The sequence below is a fragment of the Piliocolobus tephrosceles genome, chromosome 17, assembly GCF_002776525.5.
Source record: "Piliocolobus tephrosceles isolate RC106 chromosome 17, ASM277652v3, whole genome shotgun sequence".
Classification (NCBI taxonomy): Eukaryota; Metazoa; Chordata; class Mammalia; order Primates; family Cercopithecidae; genus Piliocolobus; species Piliocolobus tephrosceles.
The window spans coordinates 1-9,308 of NC_045450.1; the positions used below are offsets into that span (position 1 = coordinate 1).

The 9,308-nt window shown below is 50.8% G+C and overlaps 1 protein-coding gene across 2 annotated transcripts in view; it reads left to right on the top strand.

The window, feature by feature from the left end:
* The first annotated feature begins 2,140 nt into the window (after positions 1–2,140).
* The window catches only part of FLYWCH2 (FLYWCH family member 2), a 14,554-nt gene continuing 7,386 nt past the window's right edge, over positions 2,141–9,308 (top strand). The window contains exon 1 of one of the 2 annotated variants that reach the window (XM_023197693.2): positions 2,141–2,339. The gene's annotated coding sequence lies outside the window, so the exon portion shown is untranslated. Of the gene's footprint in view, positions 2,340–8,904; positions 8,924–9,308 lie in introns of those variants that run through there. The other variant, XM_023197694.1, reaches the window with a different exon arrangement.

Sequence of the window (9,308 nt, forward strand, 5' to 3'; positions counted from 1 at the left end):
AAAAAAAAAAAAAAAAAAAAAAATTTGCCTCCTTTGACCTCTTTCAAGACTCTCAAGAAATCTTTGGCTGGGCACGGTGGCTCACGCCTGTAATCCCAGCACTTTGGGAGGAGGCTGAGGCAGGTGGATCACAAGGTCAGGAGTTCAAGACCAGTCCAGCCAAGATGGTGAAACCCCATCTCTACTAAAAATACAAAAAAAATTAGCTGGGCACAGTGGCAGGCACCTGTAATCCCAGCTACTCGGGAGGCTGAGGCAGGAGAACCACTTGAACCCAGGAGGCAGAGGTTGCAGTGAGCTGAGATCGTGCCACTGCACTCCAGTCTTGGCAACAGGGCAAGACTCTGTCTCAAAAAAAAAAAAAAAAAAAAAAAAAAAAAAAAAAAAAATTGACTTCTCAGGAGGCAAGGTGGCTCACATGTCTAATCCCAGCACTTTGGGAGGCTGAGGTGGGCGGATGACCTGAGGTCAGGAGTTTGATACCAGCCTGGCCAACATGGTGAAATCCCATCTCTACAAAAATATAAAAATTAGGCATGATCACCGGTGCCTGTAATCCCAGCTACTTAGGAGGCTGAGGCAGGAAAATGGCTTGAACCGGGGAGGCAGTAGTCGCAATAAGTAGAGATCACACCACTACACTCCATCCTGGGCGACAGAGCGGGACTCTATCTCAAAAAAAAAAAAAAGAAACTTTGACATCATAGATTCATATACAAAGATATGTATAAGTCATCAAGTTAAAAACAACCAGTAGTCTGTGAATGATTAATAGGTAACAGCAAATAAATGAACAAAGGTGGCTGGGCGCGGTGGCTCACGCCTGTAATTTCAGCACTTTGGGAGGCCGAGGCGGGTGCATCACCTGAGGTCAGGAGTTCGATACCAGCCTGGCCAACATGGCGAAACCTGTCTCTACCAAAAGCACAAAAATTAGCCGGGCGTGGTGGCGGGCGCCTGTAATCCTGGCTACTCAGTAGGCTGAGGCATGAGAATTGCTTGAACCCGGGAGGCAGAGTTTGCAGTGAGCCGAGATCAGGACACTGCAGTCCAGTCTAGGCAACAGAGTGCAATTCCCTTTTCTAAAAAAAAAAATAAATAAGGTACACAAGACAATGCCCAGGGAGATAGGATAGTGGGATGTGGGCAGCGGGAGCCTTGGTAGCGGAGTCCAGGGTGGGATTCAAAGACCTGCAGAGCCAGGGCCGGGAGAGGCAGGGCAGAGGACGGGCGTGTAGCGCCGCTGGCACTCGAACGTGAGAAGGCGGAAGGTGCGGGAGGCCCCAGAGGACCTCGACCAGGACCCTGGAGCCCTGGCGCGGTGGCACATTCAGCGGCCGCTTTAGAGCGAGGGGGCGGGGGACGGGGCGAGGAGCCAGGCTTGGGGGGGCCAAGGGGGCGGGCGGAGTGGGGGCGACCCTGCGGGCCTGGTAGGGCCGCGGTGAGCCTAGGGGGCCGTGCCGGGGCCGCTCTGGCCACTGCAGCCAAGTGTCCCAGGAAAGCAGCGCCCAGGGCCTCGCATCTCCCTGTGCCCGGAGCCAGCCCAGTCCCACCGCACTGGGTGGCTGGAGGATGGCGAGTGTCCCGAGCACCCCTTGGGCCGGGTGAACGTGGTTGGGCATGGAGAGGGCGGGGCCCGTGGGCACGGGTGGACTCAATGGGCCAGGGCTGAACCAATAACGAGAAAGGATGAATGGACAGGGGCTGAACTACAGAGCGAGGGCGGGACTAATGGGTGAGGGCTGGACCAATGGGCAAGGGCTAAACTAATAGAGGAAGGCAGGACCAATGGCGCGGAGGAGGCTGCTGCGTCGTCAAGGATGCAGAGATGAAAGCAAGGCAGTGGCTTCCATGAGCCTAAAGACCTTCCCTCCTCTTGCTCGGTATCGCGACGGGGGAGAGCAAAATCTTTAAAAAAAAAAGCTCCAGTTTCCCTCGCAGAGAGCCGGAGTCAAATACGTGAGGAAGCCCGGGGGTCGCAGTGAAGCCCACCCACTGGTGCTGGGAGAACCCCGCCCGGGACCCGGATCCAGGCCGCAGGTCCTCCGAGGCTCCGCCCCTGACGATGACACCCATTCCCGGGTCTCCCCGCCCCCTTACTGAATTTTGGCCCCGCCTCCTCCCTCCGATTGGCTGGACGTCCAGCTATACACCTCACGGGCAAGACCCGGAGGAGCGGCCCCAGCTAGAAGACAAGGCAGCTGTGACCTTGTTGCGCATGCGCCTTCAGTGACCCCGGCTTGAGGTGACGGCGCGAGCTGAGGCGGGGACCCTTGGCGCGGAGGCTGAGGGACCCGCCGCGGAGCTGTCGCCGGAGAGGGAGGGCACCGCTGCCGTCGGTGAGGACGGGCCCCGGCGGGCGGGGAGGGTCGCGCGTCCTCGGCGTGGATGCGTCCCCGGCCTGGCTCTCCCGGGGGTACCGAGGGCTGCAGGTGCTGAGGAGGGGTCTGCGTCCCGGCGCTCAGGCCGCCTCCTGTGGGGTCTCCCGCGATTCCCTCCTTGCCTCTCGCCCTTCCTCCCCCACCCTCCCGTCCCCTGGCCAGAGCCTCAACACCCCCACATGAAGGAGCTCCGCACTCGCCCGCTGGCCCCTGGCGGTGTCCGCGGCGCCCAGCGCTGCCTTCCTGGCGCCCCCCAACCCCGCCGGCCCCGTCCCCCCGCTTGCAGCTCTGGAGGTCCCTGCAGGGACGGCAGCTACTTGGAGGCGTGAGATACTGGGGCGGGGGAGACACTTGGGACCTCAGGGTGTGGGTATTCTTGGGAGAGGAGAGAGCCGGGAAGCTGGAACCATTTGGGCGCAACACAGCCCGCGTTTGATGCCGATTGCATCGGGTAAAGGAGGAGTAAAAGATTCTGAGCCCTGGTGATTAGGGGAAGGAGCTGCTACGACTGAAATTCCCATCGTCGGGAAGGTCTGCACTGCACACCATATAGTAGCAGTCCTTGGCCTTCTTGGGGCGGGGGTCACAGCTGGTTTTTAAAATCCCCCTGTAAGGATATGTGCTGCACACCTTAGTGTCCCGTCATCCTGTCAGGGGGTCAATCACAGCCCCCCACCGTGGACTGCGTGGAGCAGGGATTATTGGGGAGCGGCTGTCCATATCGCCTGGGAACTTTTGCAATGACTTCACCCTTGGCTATCAGCTATTAACATCCCCTGATAAATTCACCATGTTTCCGTTACGCGGATGAAACCTGCCGGGAGGGCAAGGGATTTGTCCTCGTGGCTGAGGATGCCGGTGGTAGTGGACATTGATGTTTCTCTCCCTTTCGTATGAAGATGATTCTGTGGGTCCACCATGAGGCACCAGGCAGGGGTCCTGTCTTCCAGAACCTCATCAGTAAGGGACTGAAACTTGTATGAGTTTCCTGTTGCTGTCCTAATAAATATGGTGGCTTAAAGCAACACAGGTCGGGTGTGGTGCCTCACGCCTGTAATCCCAGCACTTTGGGAGGCCGAGGCCCGCAGATCGCAAGGTCAGCAGATGCAGACCATTCTGACTAACAAGGTGAAACCCCGTCTCTACTAAAAAAAAAATACAAGGCCAGGCGCAGTGGCTCAAGCCTGTAATCCCAGCACTTTGGGAGGCCAAGGCGGGTGGATCACGAGGTCAGGAGTTCGAGACCAGCCTGCCCAACATAGTGAAACCCCATCGCTCTGAAAATACAAAAATTGCCGGGCGTGGTGGTGGGCGCCTGTAATCCCAGCCACTCTGGAGGCTGAGGCAGAATAATCACTTGAATCCGGGAGGCAGAGGTGGCACCACTGCACTCCAGCCTGGGCAGCAGAGAGACTCCATGTCATAACAAACAAACAAAAAATTAGCCAGGGCCGGGCGCGGTGCCTCACGCTTGTAATCCCAACACTTTGGGAGGCTGAGGAGGGTGGATCACCTGAAGTTGGCAGTTCGAGAGCAGCCTGACCAACATGGAGAAACCCTGTAGCTGCAAAAAATACAAAATTAGCCAGGCATGGTGGCACATGCCTGTAATCCCAGCTACTCAGGAGGCTGAGGCGGGAGAATGGCTTGAACCCTGGAGGCAGAGGTTGCAGTGACCCAAGGTTGCACCATTGCACTCCAGCCTGGGCAACAAGAGCGAAACTCCGTCTCAAAAAAAAGAAAAGAAAAGAAAAAAGAACTCCGGGTAATTCTTAGGGATAGTGACGTTGTAGAACTGCTGTTCATATGTTAATAGACTCAGTTTACTTTTTTTCTGAATATTTAAAAACTTTATTGAGATAATTCACGTACTGTGCAATTTACCCATTTAAAGTATACAGTTTGGCCAGGTGCAGTGGCTCACGCCTGTAATCCCAGCACTCTGGGAGGCCGAGGCTGGTGGATCACGAGGTCAGGAGATCAAGACAATCCTGGCTAACACGGTCAAACCCCGTCTCTACTAAAAATACAAAAAATTAGCCGGGCGGGGTGGCAGGCGCCTGTAGTCCCAGCTGCTCGGGAGGCTGAGTTAGGAGAATGGCGTGAACCTGGGAGGCAGAGCTTGCAGTGAACTGAGATCCGGCCACTGCACTCCAACTTGGACGACAGAGCGAGACTCTGTCTCAAAAAAAAAAAAAAAGTATACAGTTCAGTGGCTTTAGTGTGATCACAAAGTTGTGCACCCTCATGAAAATTCCTTTTAGGACATTTTCATCACCCCAGAAAGCACACCCCACCAGCAGTCACTCCTCCTTCTCCGCTTGCCCACTCCAACCCCGAGATAACCACAAATCTACTTTCTCTGTCCACAGATTTTCCTACTCTGTAGATTCTTTAGACTCTAAGTAATTTCATGTAAATGGAATCATATAATACGTGGTCTTTTGGGTCTGGCTTCTTTTACCCAGCATAATTTCTTCAAGGTTCATTCATGTTGTAGCATAGATTTTTTTTACTGCCAAATAATATTCCATTTTATACATGCACCACATTGTACTTATTCATTCATCCATTGATTGACATTTGGGCTGTTTCCACGTTTCGGCTTTCATGAATAATGCAACTATGAACATTCATGTACACATTTTTGTGTGGGCATGTGTTTTAATTTCTTCCCGGCATATACCTAGTAGTGGAATTGCTGGGTCATAGGGTAACCCTACATGTAACCTTTTGAGGAACTGCCAGGCTGGTGTCCAAAAATGGTTGCACCATTTTACATTCCCCTCAGCAGTGTATGAGGGTTCCAGTTTCTCCTCATCCTCACCAACTTGCTATTGTCTGTTTTTTTGTGTATTTTATCATGTGAATCCTATTGGTGTGAAGTGGTATCTCATTGTGGTTTTGATTTGCATTTCCCTGTGACTAATGATGTTGAGCATCTTCTCATATATTAGCCGTTTGTATATCTTCTTTAGAGAAAGGCCTATTTGGAGCCTTTGCCCATTTATTATTATTATTTTTGAGACAGAGTCTCACTTTGTTGCCCAGGTTGCAGTGCAGTGCAGTGGCACGATCTTGGCTCACTGAAACCACCGCCTCCTGGGTTCAAGCAATTCTCGTGCCGCGCAGCCTCCTGAGAACCTGGGGTTACAGGCATGTGCCACCATGCCAAGCTAATTTTTGTATTTTTAGTAGGGACAGGGTTTTACTATGTTGTCTAGGCTGATCTCGAACTCCTGACCTCAGGTGATCCTCCTGCTTCAGCCTCCCTAAGTGCTGGGATTACAGGTATGAGCCACCGAGCCCTGCCCCTTTGCCCTTTTTTTTTTTTGAGGCGGATTTTGCTCTTGTTGTCCAGGCTGGAGTGCAATGGCGCAATCTCAGCTTACTGCAACCTCCGCCTCCCAGGTTCAAGTAATTCTCCCCTCTCACCTCCTGAATAGCTGGGATTACAGACATGTGCCACCATGCCTGGCTAATTTTGTATTTTTAGTAGAGACAGGGTTTCTCCATGTTGGTCAGGCTGGTCTCGAATCCCAACCTCAGGTGATCCGCCCGCCTCAGCCTCTCAAAGTTCTGGGATTACAGGTGTGAGCCACCATGCCTGGCCGCCCATTTTTAAGTTGTTTGTTTGTTTGCTTGTTTATTACTGAGTTGTAAGAGTTCTTTATAAATTCCAGATACAAGTCCCTTATCATATATATGATTTGCAAACATTTTTTTTTCCATTCTATGGATTAACTCTTAACTTTCAAAAGGTTTTTTTTTTTTTTTTGAGACGGAGTCTCGCTTTGTCGCCCAGGCTGGAGTGCAGTGGCACGATCTCGGCTCACTGCAAGCTCCGCCTCCCGGGTTCATGCCATTCTCCTGCCTCAGCCTCCCGAGTAGCTGGGACTACAGGCGCTTGCCACCGTGCCCGGCTAATTTTTTGTGTTTTTAGTAGAGACGGGGTTTCACCATGTTAGCCAAGATGGTCTCGATCTCCTGACCTCATGATCCACCCACCCCGGCCTCCCAAAGTGCTGGGATTACAGGCGTGAGCCACCGCACCCGGCCAACTTTCAAAATTTTATGGCTAAAACACAAAACTCTTAAACTTTGTTGAAGTCCAGTTTATTTCTTCATTGGTTGTGCCTTTCATTATATTGAAGAAAGCTTTACCTAATCCAAGGTTATGAGAATTTAGTTTTTCTTTTAAAGAAGAGTTTTATTACTGTAGCTCTTATAATAAACTATAATTTTTTGTTTTTTGTTTTTTCATTGTTATTTTGAGACAGGTTTCACTCTGTTACCCAACCTTGAGTGCAGTGGTGCAATCTCCGCTCACTGCAACCTTACGATGGTTTTTCTGTGATAAGATAGTTAATATGTTAGGTCATATTAATGCAGCTAGCTACTTACCTTTAAAAAAAAACTTTTTATTTTGGAATTATTTTAACTTTATAGAAAAGTCTCAGAGGCAGTACAGAGTTCCCATAGATCCTCCCCATCCCCAGCTTCCCCTCATGTTAACATCTCATGTAATAAAATATTGTTGGTACAAAACTACGGAGCAGGGTACAGTGGCTCACACCTGTAACACAGAATTTTGGGAGGCCAAAGTGGGCAGATCACTTGAAGTCAGGAGTTCGAAACCAGTCTGTCCAACATAGTGAAACCCTGTCTCTACTAAAAATACAAAAATTAGCCCGTCGTGGTGGTGTGTACCTGTAATCCCAGCTACTCGGGAAGTTGAGGAGGGAGGATCACTTTGAGCCCAGGCGTGTGAGGCTACAGTGAGCCATGGTTATATCACTGCACTCCAAGCAATACACTAAGACCCTGTCTCTCAAAAAAAGATAAAAGAAAACTAACCTATAGACTTTATTTGGATTTCATCAGTGTTTTCATTGATGCCGTTTTTTTGTTGGGGGGTCTAATCTGGGATCTGATCCCACATTCATTTTTGTGTGTGCTTGTGTGTTTTTGTTTTTTTTGAGATGGAGTCTCGCTCTGTTGCCCAGGCTGGAGTGCAGTGGTGAGATCTTGGCTCACTGCAACCTCTGCCTCCCAGGTTCAAAAGGTTCTCCTGTGTCTGCCTCCTAAGTAGCTGGGATTACTAGGTGTGCAGCACCACGCCTGACTAATTTTTTTTTTTTTTTTGAGACGGTGTTTTGCTCTTGTTGCCCAGGCTGGAGTGCAGTGGCACAGTCTCGGCTCACTGCAACCTCCACCTTACGATTTCAAGCGATTCTCCTGCCTCAGCCTTCTGAGTAGCTGGTATTACAGGCGCCTGCCACCACGCCTGGCTAATTTTTTTGTGTGTTTTTAGTAGAGACGAGGTTTCACCATGTTGGCCAGGTTGTCTTGAACTCCTGACCTTGTGATCCGCCCGCCTCAGCCTCCCAAAGTGCTGGGATTACAGGCGTGAGCCACCCCTCCCAGTCACGCCTGACTAATTTTTATATTTTTAGTGGAGACAGAGTTTCACCATCTTAGCCAGGCTGATCTTGAACTCTTGACCTCAAGTAATCCACCCACCTCCACCCCCCAGAGTTCTGGAATTACAAAATGTGAGCCACCTCGCCCAGCCCAGATTGTCATCTTTGGAAATGAGGCACTAAACCCAGCCGACAATCAAGGGAGGGGACTTAAGCTCCACTTCCTATAGGGGGAAGTATCTGCACATACCGTTTAGAACTCCTCTTAAGGGGCCGGGCGCAGTGGCTCAAGCCTGTAATCCCAGCACTTTGGGAGGCCGAGACGGGCGGATCACAAGGTCAGGAGATAGAGACCATCCTGGCTAACATGGTGAAACCCCATCTCTACTAAAAAAAATACAAAAAACTAGCCGGGCACGGTGGCGGGCGCCTGTAGTCCCAGCTACTCTGGAGGCTGAGGCAGGAGAATGGCGTGAACCCAGGAGGCGGAGCTTGCAGTGAGCTGAGGTCCGGCCAGTGCACTCCATCCTGGGTGACAGAGCGAGACTCTGTCTCAAAAAAAAAAAAAAGCCTCTTAAGGAAGATTTGTCCCTTCTTCAACATTTATTTATTCAGTTATTTATATCAGCTTAGACTCATGGATATTTATTTTATTATCTGGGTTATAATCCCAACCACTGGCTTCCAAGGCAGGGCCTCAGCTCTGAGGATCAGTTTTCTTTGTAACTGGCATTTCTGACTTCAAGCATCTGCTGCCCAAGGTCATTGGCTCTGGACCAGGCCTCCATCTCCCCAGGGACAGAGTAGAGTGATGGGGACACTGGGAAGGGAGATTGTTGGGTGGCAGTAATAGAGGTCAGGGTTGACATAATTTTTCCTGACTCAGGTCCCAGGTCAAGGACCAAGGATGTGGCTCTGGACAGGTCACTTCTGTGCTAGGTGCAGGCAGGAGGACCAGAGTGGCAGGGTTTTCTCTCTCTCTTTTATTTTATTTAATTAATTAATTTATTTTTTTACAGTGACGAGGTCTTGCTATGTTGCCAGGCTGGTCTCGAACTCCTGGGCTTAAGTGATCCTCCCGCCTTGCTCATGCTTCTGACCGGCCAGCTACAATCTCAGGTTGCTATGACCCCTTCCTTGGGTTAAATCATTTGCTAGAGTGGCTCGAAGAACTCAAGGAAACAGTGCCAGGCATGGTGGCTCATGCCTGTAATCCCAGCACTTTGGGAGGCTGAGGCTGGTGGATCACTTGAGGTTGGGAGTTTGAGACCAGCCTGGCCAAAATGGTAAAAACCCAACTCAACTAAAAATACAAAAGTTAGCTTGGCGTAGTAGCTGACGCTTGTAATCCCAGCTACTCGGGAGGCTGAGGCAGGAGAATTGCTTGAACCAGGGAAGTGGAGATTGCGGTAAGCTGAGATTGCTCCATTGCACTCCAGCCTGAGTGACAAGAATGAGACTCCATCTCAAAAAAAAAACTATTTTTTTTTTTTTTTTTTTTTTG